The 14108-nt window shown below is 43.3% G+C and overlaps 1 pseudogene across 1 annotated transcript; it reads right to left on the bottom strand.

Annotated features, from left to right (window-relative positions):
- Positions 1-200: 200 nt before the first annotated feature.
- Positions 201-13897, bottom strand: LOC146890263 (liver carboxylesterase 1-like; annotated as a pseudogene). The gene is made up of 9 exons (XR_015735958.1): positions 13770-13897; positions 12342-12495; positions 11665-11769; positions 10934-11038; positions 8556-8594; positions 6703-6843; positions 5082-5162; positions 4442-4589; positions 201-214 (listed from the first exon to the last, which is right to left on the bottom strand). The product of XR_015735958.1 is annotated as a liver carboxylesterase 1-like (transcript).
- Positions 13898-14108: the final 211 nt, after the last annotated feature.

A 14108-nucleotide genomic window follows, 5' to 3' on the forward strand; every position in this document is an offset into this window, starting at 1 on the left:
TGAGAATTTAAAAAATAAGAAAGGTGAACAAAACTGAGGTGTTTTTTTTTCAGAAAGAAAGGAAGGAAGGGAGGGAGGGAGAAAGGAAGGAAGGGAGGGAGGGAGAAAGGAAGGAAGGAAGGAAGGAAGGAAGGAAGGAAGGAAGGAAGGAAGGAAGGAAGGAAGGAAGGGAAAGAAAGAACATTCTAAACCTACTAGGTTTAGGTTGATAAACCTATAAGCAGAAAAGAATTTTTATCAATTTATATCAATTTAAAGACTCACAACCAGAACACAAGAAGAAACATGACAGCAGATACCACAACAACAGAGCTGTCATAAGAAACTACCGTGAACAAGTATATGCACAAGAGTAGGAGAGCCGAGAAGGAACAGAGGCAGTTAGGGGACCCAGTATTGCCTGGGCCACTGCAAAAGTGATAAATAGGGAAATCTTTAAGATCGCTACTCCTGCTTAGGGCATGTTCTGTTTAGCTCCTTTGTACGCACTCTCCCTGATGTAAATTTTCAAATTGCAAAGATGGGGATTGGTGGGACCATTTCATTCCAATCTTAGCAGTTGTTGGATGCTTAATGCTCTCCTAATGCTCTGGTTGCCTCGACCTGAAGGATTGTCAGTCAGCCAGCTGGACTCCCTCTGTGCTGGCAACAGACATCTGGAACACTGCACAGATGCCTTGAGAAACCTACACAATGATGGCAGTCAGAATATAAAGCTAAATTTAATCTAGGTGGTACTACCACTGAATTATGAAAACTAGCTCATAGCTTAAAGAAAATGAACACACAAATAAAGACAAAGACATCTCCTGATCATGGAGTAAAAGGAAAGATTTAAAAATATCCATAGTACTCACAGCGATTTATTGATTTAATTATATATGTCCTTATATCCAATGCCATTCGTCTTTATAGAAAAAAAAATTACCTAAAACCAATTGTCACCAAGATGACCGTGAGCAGTCAGAGCAATGTTGGAGCTATGACACGACCTGACTTTAACTCTGTTCTGTATCCACAGTTACTCAGCAGTGTGGCAGTTAATGTGGTAGTTGCTTTACCCATGTGCATACATTGAAAAATGGGATATAGCAAAGACAGGAACACAGGCAGGTACTGGCTGCTGTTTTACAAAGACAACATGAATCTAAAATAACATAAAGCAGTCTCTTTAGTCAATGTTGTTGAGAAAACCAGATTTCCACATTCATGAAACTAAAATGGAGAGAAGACAAATATCACCTCAGAAACCTCCAATCACAAGTAGAAGTCATAAAGGAATAACAATAATTCCGTCCACGGCAAACAGTAGCTTAGACTGAGCACCAGCACCATGAACAACAAGAGAAACGGACAAATGGATTAATAGGAAATCAAGCAATTCTTCACAGAAAGAAACCAATAGCAGGATGCAGAAGCAACCATTGGAAGAGAAAGCTCTTTGTGATCCTTCTATGTGACATGTGTCGATTCAAACATGCAATAGCAATAAACAAATAAATGAATTCAAATGAACAAAAGGGACCAGAGGCCTGAAGTAGTATCTTTCAATAGGAGACATACATATGAAAATAGATAGCAGACTTTTTCCTAATGTACAGGACATCTGTAGACCCTAGAAGCTGGCTAGGTTTCCAGTACCAGGTATGATTTCACTCTTGATGAGTGGGGCCGTAAGTCCAATTAAACAGTTGTTGGCTGCCATTGACATGTGAGTGACTTGGGCATCTCTATGTTGCCATGCAGTACTGGTAGCTTTCATGATTCTTAGGTGGTTAGAAACAGAGTATCTGGGAGAAAAAAGAGGAAGAAAAGGGAGGGGGAAGTGATGCAACCTTTTTCAATTTAAAACATTAAAAATACTAAAGACACGGGAAATGGATAGGTGAAAAGTTGTTATCTTATTGGATATTTGAAAATATCCAAATTAAAATCATAATGAAAAGTCTTTTTCCCATGATCCAAATCGGTTTTTTTGAGAAGTGAAAGTAGAAAATTATAGTAAATATGTTTAGAAAAGAGAAGAATCCTTTAAATACTGCTGGGATGAAGGAATAGTGATGTGGTACTGTAGCACAAATAATAAAAACCAAGGAACAGATACAGGGGTTCAAGCTTAAAAATCAGGAAAGCAAGCAACCAAGCCACTGGAGAGTTTTTACCTCTACAAAGGGGTGATCCTGGCCTCAGCACGACTGTAGACTGCAATGCTCTATACCAAACCTAAGAGTTCAATGAGCTCCTGTCTCCGCCTGCCTTATATACCTCTCTGCATCCAGTCATATCTCTCCTGTCTCCACCTCCCTAGGCCTGGGATTAAAGGCGTGTGACTCCTGAGACCAGGGAGCACCTTTGTGTGAGTTTTCTTTTTAGACAGATTCAGTCTCCTATAGCCAAGGGTGGCTTTGAGTCCTGGAACAATGTGTGTGCTACCACTTCCTGGCCTCTAGTGGCTTAGCTCTGCACTCTGATCTTCAGACAGGCTTTCTTTATCAAAACACAAATAAAATACCACTCTCTGGGAGGCTCTTAGGAGATTGAGAGCAGCATCACAGTATGGCCCAGCAGTGTTGCTACTAGGGATTTACATTAAATATTTGGGATTAAAGGTATGTGACTCCCAAGTCCTGAGTTTAAATGTGTGATCCATCACCTCCTGGATCTGTTTCTCTTTTAGACTGGCTCGATCTTGTGCAGACCAGGGTAGCCTTGAACTCACAGATATCTGTCTGCCTCTGTCTCCTAAATCCTGGGATTAAAGGTGTGTGCCACCTTGGCCTGGTCTCTATGGCTAACTAGTGGTTTGACCCTGCACTCTGATCCTCAGGAAAGCTTTATTTGTTAGATTACAAGCAAAGTATCACTACAATGGCGTGCCCTTTATCGTTAAGAAAGAAACTGGTACTTTTACAGTGTAGGGTGAATCAGCGAGCATGATGCCATGTTAAATAGCTGAGTATAGAAAGATAAATTACATGTGATGCTGATCATTGGAGAATCTAGATTTACTAGCAAGCATACAGACAAAACATGGAGTTAAGAGATTGGAGGTCAATGATGAAGGAAAAGAGGAAAAATTTATCAGGCAGAAAGAAATTCTTTGTCTTATTAGTTTCCCAACCCACAGTGTCATATATCTGAAAAATAAAATCACACATTTAAAAATAGCTGAGAGAAAATTTCAAGTCTTCTCACTGTAGAAAATGTTAAGGATTTGAAGAAATGTGTGTGTTAATCAGCAGATATATTTATTAGGCATTGTATAATCAAGCAGAAAATGTGTGCACCATAAGTTGATAAGTGAAATTTATCAATTTGCAATTTAAGAAATGATAGAAAGTTTCTCTCTTTCAAAATATGTCATTGTGTTATATTCTCCATTCTTTCTTCATCCCTGCAGTTTCTCACAGGTAACTGCAACTTCAGAAAGGAATGCTGGAAAACCATTAGCCTCGCAGAAGGAGCAGTTTTTGGCAGATGTAATTGGTACCTTTGATAGTTGGTTCCAGCAACTTAGTTAAATTAAAAAATGCTTAGACCACTCGCAAATCACACTTTTGTGTTTGTGGGAGTGTTTCCGGAGACAATTAGATCACTATGGCTAATGTTTTTAACTATTGTTGCATTCAAGCTCTAACACACTATTGGCTAGGAAGGTGTGGCCTGTTGGTAGGAGGCGGGTCACTGGGGCCATACTCAGAAATGACCCGGACTATGCCTGTTGCTGTTCCATACAGCTTCAATACTCACATGCCCCCCATGATGCGAGCTGATCAAACTTTCTCAACATCACAGGCTGAACATTCTGAGGCTCCAAACTCAAGTAAAGCCTCCTCCCCTTAAGTTTTGATATGTCATATTTTTTTGTTGTTATGGAGTGAAGAGAAGTAAGAATTACATCTTCTTACTAATTGCCTATTTCTGGGCAGGCCAACCTGATATGCACATAAAACACCAACAGGACTAGCCTGGGCTGTTTTCTGGCCACTAGGAACAACTGTGCTCATGTTTGCAGCAGATAAAGGCATCATAGACCTAACGATCCCTGTGGGAGAGCTCTTACCCAATGAGAGGTGGATACATACCGCTCTTTAGCTGCTGAGAGAGAAAAGTCCTGAGAAAAACACTAAGCTGCATGTATCTAAGGTGGTCACATGCTAAGCAGCTCAGTAGGTTGGCCCCTATCCTGTCTAAGTATCACTTCACCTCTCTACAGTGTGCTGTGGGACCATCTCCTAGACTAAACTGCCTGTGACCAACTTTCTCATAGATTCCTACCCGGCAAAAGTGAAACTAAAGATCACAGGACATAGGGAACCGGCTTTTGAGGCCTGATCGTCAACAGATTTCATAACTGACAATTTCAAGGGGCGGGTGAGTTGGAGGCCTAGCTGGTGAGCCTGTATCCTCCTCCCATGCAACACCTGAGACTGAGACTCACTTCTGTGACGATGGGACACAATCACAGACGGGGCACCAAACATCGCATCTCCCATTAAGTCTTGGAGAAGGTCTTTCCTTCTGATGGGGTTGTCTGCCCCTGATATATACTTCTCAATGACAGCTGGAATCAGACTCTCAGAGATGTTCTAAAAGGACCAGAAATTGATCAGAAAAGCATTTCTGAGAAAGGGAATAAAAAAGACACGGCTCATGAGTCTTGATGGTCAGAAACCTTCTCTTTATCAGAGCCGAGGCCATTCAGGTCTATATCTATAGAGTTAGTAGCAGCCCATGTATCAGAATGGAAAACCACTCAAAGGTTGTAAATATTGTGGTGCCCACCTGTCTGCTTTGACTCCCAACAATTACCTACAGAAGTCTTGGGACTCCAATCCCTAGATATCTGGTCTTTTGTGAGCTTTCCGAAGGAATCTTTTACTCAACAATATATCCTGGAAATACTGGAATCTTTAAGCAACAAACAACAAATGAGTTTTTTTGCATTATACTAAAGCATGCAGAGTAGAAAACGGGGGATGAAACACAGATATAAGCACTTTTAGCCATGGAGTTAGCGTGTGTTTGGACGCAAAACCCACAGTTCTTTGCTTCTCAGCTGAGTCCCACAGTTCACTTACAAGGATCGGGTAAGAGTGCCAAAGAAGGGAAGCGATCCTCTTCTCATCCAGTTCATCTTCAGAAAGTGGAAAGCCTATCATCTGTTAAACACAATGGTTAATATTTGTGAATCGTGTGGAATTAACAGGAAGAAACAAAAAAGGTCGACTATCCAAACCAATCCAGAAGGAAGTTCCTTTACCAGGCCTTGTTAGCTGTGAAATTTCATGTTTGAAGAAATAATCTATGAAAAAATTGAGATTATATCTAGAAATATATGCAGTACAGGAGAATGCACATACCACATATATTGCATATATTAGATATTATAGATAGGAATCTATACTACATATAGTTTATATAATACAAACACACACTAATCCTTCAGAGAATGAGTGGTATTTAGGTTAGGACAGTGTTAGAAGTTCAAGGAGGATACAAGCCCTGACCTACAGCTCAAGTGTCTCTGGAAGCCAGAGTCGAGTCAACCATATGGCTGGATTTCTTTGATGACCTGTGCACTCCTATTGCAGGTAGACATGCAGAACCTTCTGTGTGTCTATCCCTGTCCAAATGTCTGTACTGAGAAAACTGACCCTATTCCAGTACAGCCTCTAGCAGTTGAAGGTCATCCCAGAGCCTTAGAATGACAGTCATCTCTCTTCAGTGCCTGCCTGGTCAAGCTCAGGAAACTCAACTGGAGTTACTCTACCTCTTGCCTGAACTTAGTGATGGGCCCACTGGCCCCTGAACTCTCTCTTGTGATCACCCATCCTTTCTCTATCCTGTGAGCTACAGCTTCCTCAACAACATTAGTTTCTCAGGGACTTGAGGAAAGTTTTCTTGCGACACTTTAACCTTTTGCAAATGTGAACATTTGGGGCGATAACTCCCATCACAATTTGGTCACCATGGAGAGTGAAGAACTCACTTTGGTGAGGTCCGTATTTCAGCTCACATCCTTGCATCCTATCATGATGAGATGCAAACTTGTTCCCGGGAAGTGAGGAAGGATTCAATTCAGCAACCAGAGGCACTGACTCACTGTTTATTGCAGTGTCTCTCGGGGCTGCCTCAGCCTGGAAATCTCTATACATCAGGAATCTAAACTCACCGCAAACACTATGAAATTAGATACATCTTACTGGTTTAGCCAGTATCAGAGTTTGTCTCTAACAGAGGAAGGACGTCTATCATTCCAGAAGCAACTTGAAGTCAATCTGAAGTGATTTTTATGGTTCTCAACTATGAAGTACCATGGAAATTTATACAAACCAATGGTTCAGGTCCAAGGCGGAAGCTGCAGTGCCCAGTCAGATTCACCCAAACTCCGACTCCTTCTGCTCCCTTAATGCCCCTTTACTCTCCATCTGCACCACTGTCCTCTCCACAGACCCTTCCAGCCTGAGAATTTTAGACTCCTTAAGGAAAGAGAGTGTCTAGAGAGAGGGTTTTTCAGGTCTGTAGTTCCCAGAAGGCAGTTGGGCCATGCTGGAGAATCTTCCCATGGAAGTATGACAGTGGTGACAGTTTCTCTGGTCTGGTTGGAGACTGTGACCAGAGAGAGCACGTAGGATCAAAGAGATGGGTTGTGTGGACTGAGGCTCTATGGGTACCACTAAGAGTCCTATATGGTCTCACCATAGGCGTGATCCAGCCAAACTCTTTCTTGGTGATGCCCACCATGTAAGGCACAGTGTTGAAGTTCTTCTCAGCTAGGATCTTTTATGGTGCCTTTGGAAGCACCACTCCATCAATCACAGTGGGAAGCAAAAAGTAGCTCTAGGGAAGAGAACAATGCAACATCTGTGATTACCCTTCCTCGGCCACCATCAGACTCCACTTTCTGCCCATCTCAGCCCTTAGCCAGCACACGGACTCATGAGGCTGGGCCACAGCAATTCGGGGTCCTAAATGGGGCAACGTCTATGAGTTGCTGAAAACAGAATTGTGCCAGGGGAGCCAGAAAGAACACTGGCAGGGAATGGGATGGATATTGTGGGAATTGGTCTTGAGCAAAGTAAGATATATATGTACATCTGTGTAACAGATCATACACAATTTTACATATGTATATGAAATTGTACATAATTTGAAATTATAAACATAATATAATTTATATATTTTTTGTACAATTGCATGTATGTGGTTTAAGTGGCCCCATTTGAACACTTTGGCCCTGTTGGTGACACTTTGTGGGGAGCATTAAAAGGTGTGGACTTGCTGTAGGGAGGATGTCATCCACAGGAGAGCTTAGAGGTTCATCACTTCTAGTTTCCATTGTCTACTTTGTGGTTGAAGGTCAACGTAAGAACGCTCAGCTCCAGGCTCCTGATGCCACACCTACTGGTGGTTCCTTTCAACCTGCCATGACCCGACACATTGCATCAGAATGTCTTGCCTATGCTGCGGTCACGCAGTGGTCTCTGGACAGTCCCTGCCCCTTCTCTATAACCTATTTTTATGCTGGAGTCAAAGGGATGTTCAAAAACTCAACAGGTTTCACTGCTCCATTCAGTCCCTTCTGGATACCCATATCTCATCCTGTGTCACCATCCTTGTCTTTCAATAGCTAAGCCCATCTTAACCTCTTCCAGCTCCCCAGACTCAAGCCTGTTTCTGTCCTAGCTATTTCTACTTCAAACACACTTTCCCCCTGTAACACGCCTTTCCACCTACAGGGAAATGTTTCTAGGTTTCAGTTAGCTGACTTCAGTTCCCTCTAGCATGACTTGGCTCTTCAAGCCATAACTTAAATCTGTTATTCACACAAACCACTCAGCAGCTCTCTCTCTGCTGCCACTGCCAGATACACAACATAACTTACCAATTTATTTTCCGGATACTATGCCCCCACCAGAAGAGCAGTTTCTATGAAAGTAGGAAGTCTTGTCTATTTCATGCCCCAGCTCCTAAACCCTTCCTTCCACATAGTAAGAACAGGGATTCCACAGGGAGGGAACAGAAGAGACAAGACTGGAGATGCTATATACCTGACATCACCCGATCCTGGTCAGAGCTGGGAGGGAGAAGGACAGGGGAGAGGAGAGGCCCCACTCATGTATTCTGGATGCTGGAGAAGGGCAGTATCCTCATCATCTCAGTCAGGCTCCACTCTCATACATCTGCCCTTTGTCATCCCTTGAGAACTGTGCTCCTCAGTGAAGGCTCCTGGACTCTTCGCGAGTCATCTCAGCCATAGGTAAGGGTCTGATCATCCTTCCCCCACAGTGTCATTTTAGAAGCAAGAAATGACCACTGGAGGGGGATAGGTGACTCTAGGGGCCAGAGCTGCTGAGGACAAGCACTGAATCAGGAATCAGGCTACCCTGCCCCTGGTTGCCGTGGCTGTATTACCCAAGCTAGTGACTTTCCCTCAGTGGGTCTGAGCAGAAAACACACAAAGAACATCAGAATTCTACAAAGGGGAGTCCTTTCCCTGGGATTTAATACATAAGATTTGACACTCACATACAGAAAGCAAAGGCCCTTACCTCTCTGGGGTCGCTAAGAAAATCAAGAGAACCAAACATCTGTGGAGAAAACGTCAGAGAAAGTGGGTGAGGAACTTCCCTTAGACAAGAGTAGATCTTTTGAGTTTCAGCCGAAAATATTATGCTTTTTCCCTTTATTATTTCTTGGTGGGATCAGAATTAGAGGACCCTATGCTGTATCCTCAGGGTCTGGGCATAAAGTGCAGCAGGATTGATAAGAGACATCTGGTATAAAGAGACAGAGCCTGGGGCCCCATTCATGGTCTCCAGGGCATGGAGAGGATGTCTGGAGCCTCTGCCTGTGATCTCCATTTTTCATCTTTCCCCTCTTCTGCTCTCTCCAGAACAACACCCTAATGTCTCCCATGGAGAGTAGAGTAATTAGGTCAAGGAGGTGGTAGAGGGTACACAGTATCCACAGCAAAGATAAGTCTACAGCTGGGATGGGCAATAGAACCGCAATTTCCCCTCCACCACACCCTTGCCTTTTCCTTCCTTCCTCCTGCTGCAGGAATGCAGACAACTGCATGTGACCCGGAGCTCAGTGTACAGCAGGAGACCTCCCTGCATTAATGCAGTGATGGAACTTCCTAGTTGGTTTTTCTGGTCCTAACGTCTTCCCTCTCTACAGTCTTCTTCACTCAAGTCTGAGGTCTTGGTAAAACTCTGCTGGGAAAGCTGAGTAGACCCTTAACATTACTGCAGAATTTTTTAGTATAGTTGCCTCCCATGCATGTAGAGTATTAGTCTAGATTCTAAGATCTTTAACCTGCTAAGAAAGCAAACTAGTTTAGAGAGAAGACTCCCACACTCTCCTTCAATTACAAATGGAAAGAAATGGAGATAAGTGCATTCCCAACAGTATATTCAAAGGGTCTAGATCTAGCCACATCCTAAGCTATTTGTTTCAGGATATTTTGATTATTTGAAAATTCTGTACAACACACTTCTTTTTCTGTTCAAGGAATCCTTGAAGGTTGTTCTCATCTGAGATGAGAAAATCCCAAATCCTGCACTCACACTGAAACACATGGCCTTTTCTCAGCTGTGATCAGGAAAGCATTCAGTGTATATTCTCATTGCTTCCCTTTTAGCTCCCCTCTGTATGGATCATAAATGGACAGACACACAGACATCAGATTGATGTATAGATGTAGCTGGTCAATACAAGTACTGTTTATTTAGGTGAATTCATTGAAAATGCAGATGAAAAGTAAGAGGTAGATATTTAACAAACTATTGTTTTGGAGGTCTGGCATAGGTATGCTGGTAGAGATTGACTGAATGATTCCTGGATGCTGAATAGACTGGAAAAGGATTAATTCAAAGTTTTAGATGCATCTCTACTAGACTGATGAAAAAGGTGATGAACAAGATTTGGTTATGAAGATGAATTGATAGTTCAGAGATAATTTGGTCGGGATTATCTAAAGTACAATCCTAGTACTTTAACTGAGTGTCTTGGAAAATCTAAGAAACTGTGCTACCAGTGTGCTGTGCGTTTGTTTTCTACACTAACTGACAGAAGTTGTGACACTTTCCTTAAACGTGTTCTGCTGTGTGTCTCACCCCCAAAACTCAAGTTGACAGTTATATGTGGGAATAGGGAGCGTTTCATGTCTTAAAAACTGAAAATGAAATTTTAAAATATTACTCAACTCAAATTCTTGATTTACAACTATTTCAGGTCCAACACTTTACCCTGCAAGATACTAAATCAAATTACTGTAGGGGTTTCTAAGTGTAAAATCCACACACAAAAAAATGATTATGGTGCTTCTGTTTAACTGCAGCGAATTCTCCAGCTCTATCTCCTAGCATTTACACTCGTGGCTAAGAATAAGGATCACCAGGTAATCGGGGCTTCCAAAGCTTTCCTTTCTTATGTATGGGAGATTTGGAGACCACACTTAGTCACAGAGTCAGTTATTCTCTAGTGAAAAAGTGCTCTTGGCTCAAGACAGTCCCCATCAGCAGACTCATCATTTGACTATTGCCACCTTCCAGAATGCTGACTTCTCACTGGATTTATTGTGAACTGAAACCCTCACAGAACCCAGCTCCAGGCTCCTTGACCCTGGGCTTCCTCACTGCAGAGCTCCTTACAGAGTATGCCACTTTTCAAAATACTGTGTTTTGATAAAGTGTGTGTGTGTGGGGGTCTGTCATGTAATTTCTCATCGTGTTATTATTGGGCTTCTGATATTTGAAGTATTTCATAACAAGAAAGAAATGAAAAATATCCCAATTTAGATAGAAGGTTGACAGTTCTGTGAGACAGGAAACCGTTTAACGAAATATGAAGCCAGAACATTGCTGAACACATGAAACCTTGGCTCAGGTATACAGGGTGGGGCTTCTAGGATGGACACACCTACCATTTTCTGAGCAACCTCCAAGAGTTCATCCTCTGTCTTCTGGCGCAGGCAGTGAACCATGGTGGCTGAGGTGGTGGTTTTACAGCCAGCAGCAGCAGCCACTTTCTGTAAGAGATTAGGGGTCAAGAGCACATCCTTTCCCTTTCTCAACGCAGAGAGTGGATTGATTCTACCACTTTTTAACTTCTAAGGCAACTGATGATTGCTGACGGAATTCTAGACCAGCAAATCCAGGAACCGAGTCCCTGGGTGTGATTCCTGTTACTGAGTAGAACACTGACAGGATCTTATACAATCTTATGCCCCTGGTGCCTGATCAAATGGATCTAATTTCTATCCTTATAAGTACACGGAGGACTTGTTCTCAATGTCAAGTGTGGCTACAGAAACTGTTCTCACTATTTGGTTCCAGGTCCTACCTCTGGCACATTGTTGTCTTAAACAAGTCATTCATTCTTTTCATGTCTGACTTTCTCCACTCACAAATGAGGGTGATGCTCAGATGGTATGCGCAGGAGATGATTGTGTCTTATATACACTGAAATGTGGGCAGAATGGCTGGAGGTTACACATGAAGTGTAGTGTGCCCTTAAAGCTGTAGCCCTTCCTGCATAGCCATTCTCCTTCAGAAATTCCTTGAGCACCTCAGCTGAATCCCACAGCAAGAAAGACACTTGGGGTCCTTGGAAAGCAGAGGAAGGGGCACAGGAGCTGTCCAAGGTGACACATACCTTAGCTAAGGGTCTGGCATCTCTCCCAAACAGGCAGGGATTGAGGATCACACTGCTCTGGGAAATGGCCCTGTGGAAGAGGTTCTTGGCCAGGGGAGACAACACCTGGAAGGAAGAGAGTTTATGTTCCCAGGGAAAGTCAGTAACTCACTCGTCTTTATGGCTCTGTTCACATCCTTTTTTTTTAATTAACTTTTTTCATTTATGACAGACCAACCACAGTTTTCACTCCCTCCTCTCCTGCCCTCCCCTCTTCTTTCCCATCTATCCCCTCCCCATCCACTCCTCCTGTCCCCATTATTAAAGGAGCAGGTCTACATGAGATTAAGCAAAGCATGGCACATAAGGTTGATGAGGACTTGATGCCCTTTCCCCTACACCAAAGCTGAGTGAGGTAATCCAGTATGGGAAACAGGTTCACAGAAGGTAGCTAAGCATCAGGAACGGGTCCTGATCCCACTGTCAAGAGCTTTACAAAGAGACCAAACCACACAACTGTCACACACATGCAGAAGGCCTAGGTCAGTCCCATGCAGGCTTCCTAAGTACTGGTCCAGAGTTCATGAACTCCCATGTGCTCAGGTCAGCTATCTCTGTGGATTCCCTTGTCAGGTGCTCTTTTTAACCCAACCATTCACCTGTATTATCTGGTGCTCTGTGGAGTTAGAAACACTTACAAGAAGAGAGACACTGAAACTTCCTGCTGACTCTCCAAAGATGGTCACAGAGCCCGGGTCTCCTCCAAAGTTGGCAATGTTGTCCTGGACCCAGTGCAGTGCAGCTATCTGGTCCAAATGACCCCAGTTCCCCTGGCTGTGTTCATCCCCTGTGCTGTAAGACAATGGTGAATTAGAACAGCCATGCCATGGCTGTGCTCTGAACACCAGAATTAAACTAGGGTTCTTAGGGAGTTCTCTGAACTAAGGCTGGGCTCCACATTACCAAGAGGAGCATTCCTTTGCTGACTCATCGCTACAATGAAGCTCTTTGTGGTCCCTACAGTCACCCTCCAGGCACTATGTACTCAGGGGCCAACCTAGGTCTAAATGCTAGGGCTCATTTGAAAACAAACAGAAAGTCTCTAACTACAGTTGTCTCTTGCTGAAGTACATAGACCAATAGAAGAAATGAATATAGAAAAAGCTAGTGGAAAAAATAAAATTAGGTCTAAAGGAAATGGGGTGTTAGGATGGGACATAAAATACAATGGAAGCATGGTATTTTAGATTGCATAGCCAGAAAAGACCTCATTAGGCAGTGGCATTTAGTAGAGGACTGAATAAAATGAACAAGTGAGTTTTGCAAGCATTGGAAGAGGGAGCTGCAGTAGGAGAAGCATGGTTACAAAGACCGCAGGAACAGAAGTGTGGGTGATGCTGGTGTGAGATGCAGGAGGAATGGGCGCTGTGGCCTTGGCAAAGACTTCTGTATCATTATAAGTAAGGCAGAACCGTTGTGCATAGGAATGACAGGACTTCATGTGTCTTACAGAGCAGGCTCAGCCTTATACAGAAAAGTTGTAGTATTAAAATAATAGACCAATAACCGTAGATGGTTATAGTAGTATCAGTCTAGACACATGGGGCTTTGACTAGGGTTGGAGCAAGAATTTGCATTGTTCATTAGGGTTTGCAGATGGTTTCCCCACCAAAGGTCCAGTTCCATGCCCTAGTCTATCTTGTGACATTATCAGGCAGTGAAGGGACCTATGACGGCTGAGACTCAGAGCAAGGCTTTTTTTGGTCTCTGCTGATGCTGCCCTGGAAAGGAATTAATACAGTTCTCTGTGACCTGGTTCTCCCCAGAGAACGAGTTAATCTTTTAATGCAACATTACTCCCCTCTCTGGGATACTTCTCCCACCATATCATCTGTCTGCATGATCAGCTTTTATTTTTATTTATGTACCATGTAGTGACACAGCCAAGGTCTCCCAACAATGAACCATTTGATGAGACCACACAATCTTGAGCCATTATCATCTCTACTTCAAAGGTAAGGAAGTTAGGAATCTATGTAGTCGCATATCCCATGCCATTTGCTGCAGTAACAGAAAGCACACTGACCCAGGGACAAATGGGTAAGTAAGAATGTTCGGTATCTCACCTGAAGAAGCCCCAGATGCCCAGACGGTACTGAATGGTCACTACAACCACATTTTCATGAGCTGAGAGGGGCAGTCCATCGTAGGTGGAGGCCCCATCCACAACTCCACCTCCATGGATCCACACCATCACCTGGACAAGGAGAGCATCGCTACACATGCATGGCTACATAAGCTACAGCCTCAGCCTCGGGAGTTCTGGGGAAGAGTGGTGCTCGGTGTTTCTATGGCATCTCTGCGAATGGGTAAGGGTGCGAACATCCATAAGTCTTCTGATTAGCAAAGAGCCCTACGGGGCTTCTGGGACATATCTAATCATATCTAGACAGGGCCAGATGGGA

Source organism: Myodes glareolus, chromosome 22 (assembly GCF_982192425.1).
Source record: "Myodes glareolus chromosome 22, mMyoGla1.1, whole genome shotgun sequence".
NCBI lineage: Eukaryota > Metazoa > Chordata > Mammalia > Rodentia > Cricetidae > Myodes > Myodes glareolus.